Here is a 5,118-nt window from a genome sequence, read left to right on the forward strand (position 1 = left end):
TCGTGCGCACGTTATACTTAATGCGTGGCCGCGAAATACTACTTCGTGGCCACAATTAAACATTTTTTTTGACCATGTCCTCAGAGGGGCTCCGAAGTAAACAGATAAATGGAGGCAGAAGATGCCTTTCAGTCATCAATGCTCTTTCAAGCTGGGCACCGTTTCATTCACAACACCTGTCCCATCAACCAGGAATCAGAATCAGAAATACTTTAATAATCCCAGCATCTATTCCCATCTGTAATAGAGTGACTATAGGACCAGTTTGATATAACACAATTTCATAAAATATATATATATATTTAGGGGGTCCCCGCTCCATCTCGCCATCAGTTTGGGGGTCCTTGGCCTGGAAAAAGGACCCTGGACTGGACTAAAGCACTTTTTTGTTTGGGAACTGCTGAATTGAAAGAGACATAAAGACAGGAGACAGTGAGTAGCGCTAACAGAGCTGCACTGAGTTTATAGTCGGTGTCTGATGATGATTCACCTGATGATCACAGCTTTAAATATTATTTAGACTATAGGGTCTCAAAATCTAATTTTGCTGCAGGCCCCATGGAATCGTGGGCCCCTTCTGGCTCCCAGTCAAGCCCAACAGGTGGAATTTAGCCATAATAAATCTGCTAACCTTAGGTTCAGGTCCATCATCCAGCATATGATTAGGATTATCTCTCAGGGGAGGAGATTAATCTAAGTTATTAAATTAGGTTTTGGAAATGAAATCCATAGACCTTGGGTTCAGGTTTTGCTTAAAATCATATGTTTTGTAAAAATGTATTTGTAAAAAAAATATAGACGATCAAGTAAACAAAGAACAGTGTTTAAACATCTCTACTAACAGAAGTTGAATCATGTATGTTACAGATCATTTAATTTGTATAAATGAAAACATTTAACTGCCTTAATTTTGAGATAGAATAATTTCTTGACAGAAAATTTTAAAAACTGCCACTAACCAACCTTCGGCATCCACCTCCAGTATGGATTGTAAAAATGGCGACGCCCTGCCCTGCAGTAGATAGCCTTTCACTTTAGAAGTCTAGAGGTTTCTGAGAGAAAACACAGATGACACAGTGATCTGCAGGTCTTTCTTTCTTTTTTTAAAGAAAAAGTTAAGAGCTATGCAAAAAGCTCATTTAATGGGGTTATATCAACCTAAAATTGCTGCAGTTATTTATAAAGATACAAAAAATAGTTGTTTTATCTCACTTAAACTATTTTTTTAAACTTTTGAGGATTTTCATTTTTGCTAAAGGAGATTTTGAATTTTTTAAATTACCAACTAAATTGTCAGATTGTCATAAACATTTTCTCCAATACAGCAAAATAATTTATGAGACCAACCTTTCCCCTTGGAGAACTTTAACTAGGAATAATAGAATAAAAGTATAGAATAGAATGAAAAAATAGAAATATTAATTTTTTAAAGGGATTGGATGAATCAGGGAATTTTGATGATTATACATTTATTAGAAAACAATCGGAATCCTTTAACATATGGAAAATGTATAGATAGATATGAGGTGCTACTTTTTAAAACAAAACTTTAAAAAAGTAATGAAAATTATCCTTGGTCAATGCTTCAGATGCCCAAAGAGTTTTGAGCTTAATCATATTGAATTGTTACTGATTTTATATTATATTAACCTTCTAAGAACATATCTGGACATATATATATATATATATATATATTAGGTGTGGAAAGATTCACAAAATCCACGGTTCGGTTCGATTCACGGTTTCATGGTCACGGTTTTCGGTTTGGCTCGGTATATGTTGATTGTTACACCGAAATCCCATAAAAATTTATGAAATTAATGAAAAAATTCCCCCCAAAAATAATGGATTGTAATTATTTTTAATGATCCGCGGAAACCCTGGATCATTTCCATATGTTTTGCTGCTTTGAATTTAATCATCTGGCGCATGCTCTCTACCATCTCCAAGAGACTCAGAGCAGAGCGGACGGGAGCCACAGTGGAGGCTGTAGGCTTTGCTTTGTGCAGGCGGTCTGGAGCGCAGCGGGGCGGAGCGCTGACGGAGTATGTGGGATTTCGGGCTTAGCATGACATGTTGGACGTGTTGCTGTTAGCATAAACAAAACGTGTTGCTCAATGCTTGCACACTGTTGCTATTTTATCCACCACTTTCTTTTCACCGTCATCGTAGGTCACTCTAAATGCAAAGCGGTCCCATACAGCAGACCTATAAAGTGCTGCTGGCGCGTCTTCCAACTCCAGTTCTTTCCCACTCGCCATACCCACACAATTCTCCACAACAACTGATTTTTTTCTGCTACACCTGGCTACGCTGCTTCGCTTCTTCTTCTTCTTGTTTACTACTGATGGTTGGCTTTGGTCTCATTACCACCACCTTCTGCTCTGGAGTGTAATCGCTTCCCCTATGAGAAAAAGGAGCAGCGCATGAACCGAATGAAACACACGCGAACCGAACCGAGACAGTCGAACCGAACGGTTCGGACGGTTTTCATAAATCGTCCCATCCCTAATGTATATATAAATATATATTTATATATATTTTTTTGTCATGATCTTGGCACTGATCACTGGCTTGATTGTTCTTCCATTCACCTGCTTGTCTCCGCCCAGTTTCTCATTATCTTTCATCTGTGTCACCTGTCTCTATTTTTACCTGCCTGCTTCCATTCATCAGTCCCATATTATTCGAGCCTTTGGTGAGGGTTTCAGTTCAGGTTTGCATTTTTCTTTTAATTTACATTATAATTACCATTTCATGGTGTCTGTTTCAAAGCTGTTGGCCACCATATTAGTTTTAAATTTAGACAATGATCTAAGTGAACCCAAACGAGCAGGAGAGTAGAAAGAGCGTCAACATTTTACAAGTTGGGAGTGAGACCCTATTGCCAAAACTAATAAACAAAAACATGACAAAATGACTGAACCATAAGGACCTTTTTGTATTCCGGCTTTATTCAAACAGGCTTATTCTTCGCCTTGGTGTCATAATTGTGTCACATATGGAGTGAATTTTGTTTTATTATTGTTGCAGGAAAATAAAAATGAAACATTTAAAGGAAAATCAAAATTAAAATTCAACCCAGAACCCAAAACTTCTTAATTAAAATTGTTTCTGTTTTTCAGATAAAATATCTACCGGTATATAATTTTTCCTTTATTTTTTTTTTTTTCATTGTGGTATTTTTCAAATGATATTTTTACAAACTATTTTTTTTTTTACAGATTTCATTCTTTCAATTCATTTATATTTCTTGTTTTAAGATTAAGTTTTATCATTTCCACTCTTGTCACGTTGCATTTTACAGATAACATTCTCCTAACTTCAAACACAATACAAACCCTTGCTCTGGACCAATAAGAATGCTGCTAAGTCCATGCAGACCAATAGAAAAACGTCTTTGCTACTCACTGTAGAGGAAAGCCCTCCCCCAGAAGTGAAGGAGATGTGCTTTATTTTCCTTTTTGTTTTTTAAATTTCCATTTACAAAATGTGTTCTTTGCTAGGAAAAAAAAAGAATCAAAATTCATGCAGTTCTGAAAGACGGAAATTTCCTTCAGCCGGTTGTAAAGCTTTGGTTTAAACAGATTGGTTAACTCCAACAATCAGCAACATCCTCATACAGCAGGCAGGTATGGTGGTTAGCCACTTCTGTTTAAATACTGACTTCCATCCTCTTTGCAGGGAGTTCAACTTCCTCTTTCTGCAGGAGGATTCGTGGGCCTAAATGATTGACCAGCTTTGTTCAGACTGCCAATATTAACAAGCTGATATTATACTTCTACTCTCAACTGATTCAAATGTCTAAAAGATTTTGTTAATTAAATCTGAACAGATTACTTAGGCGAAGAAAATGTGATTAGAAAAGTTTATCTGATGTAAATGAACAGTTCTTTGGCCTCAGGCCTGGCAGAAGACTTGATGCTGATTGATGAAGAGCTCAGGAGGTTTATAGTGTCTTCCCCCAGGACCCGGACACTGGTGGTGGGAAGTCTTAGACAAACTTTATTGTCATTTTGTAAACAAAACTAAATTTAATATTGTACAGCTCTCATGACTTTACCATTTCTTAAAGCGCAGCAGTGATTAAATGTAAACATTGGGAGAACAAAACATGGTGCAAAAAAATGCATTGATATTTATCAGTTTGATGCAGAGACTGTGATTTGATTTAGAGTTTTTCAACAGTTCAGCTGTCAGATGGCGGTGGGGAAGAAGCTGTTGCTGAATCTGCTGGTCCTGCATTGAATGCTGGGAGAACAGTCCATGGAGGGGGGGTGAGGGGGTCATTGATGATGTTACGGGACACGCTGCGCTGGGAGGAAATGTCTTTTATGGAGGGAAGAGGAGCCCCCATGATCCTCTCTGCTGTTCTCACCTTCTTCCAGTCTAAGGCGCTGCAGCCTCCACACCACACAGTGAGACAGCAGGTCAGAACGCTCTCTATGGTGCTTCTGCAGAAGATGGGGAGGATGGGTGAGGGCAAGTTGCCTCTCCTCATCCTCTGCAGGAAGTAAAAGCGCTCTTATGCCCTTTTGACCAGTGAGGTGGTTTTTAAAGTCCAGGTAAGGGTGTCTGTGATGTGCACCACCAGGAATTTGGTGCTGCTGACAAAGTCGTAGGATATTGGGAACCTAAAATCTTGGGCCATGAGGTGGAGGAGGGGTGGAGGTGGGTGATGATTGGCTGGTGAGCAGAGGAGAAGCTTGATGGAGAGCTTAATGAAGGAGATGATTGGCGTCAGTAAGAGGAGCTGTCCCACAATGAAAAGCTGAAGCTGGAGCGTGGAGCTTCAGTAGGTGATGCAGGAGCATAATCAAAGTCTTCAAGATAAAATTTCCGCTTTAGCTTCACGTCTAGATTATTTTGGTTCACTTAATTTATTTATCTAATTTTGCGGTTTGTTCTGGGTCAGATAACTATGGATAAAAATGCTTGCATGGTGTCAACCCACACATAATATGGAGTGAATTTTGTTCCATTATTGTTGCAATTAAAGAACACATCTTGGAAGTGACAATGATGAAAAAAAATGCAATTTAAAAATGTTATTTAAAATAAAGTTTTGAGAATAAATTTTTTATTTCCTTTTTTCAGATAGAGTTTCATAAATGCCCT

The sequence above is a fragment of the Cyprinodon tularosa genome, unplaced genomic scaffold (genome assembly GCF_016077235.1).
Source record: "Cyprinodon tularosa strain WSP-4 unplaced genomic scaffold, ASM1607723v1 ctg99, whole genome shotgun sequence".
NCBI classification, from domain to species: domain Eukaryota; kingdom Metazoa; phylum Chordata; class Actinopteri; order Cyprinodontiformes; family Cyprinodontidae; genus Cyprinodon; species Cyprinodon tularosa.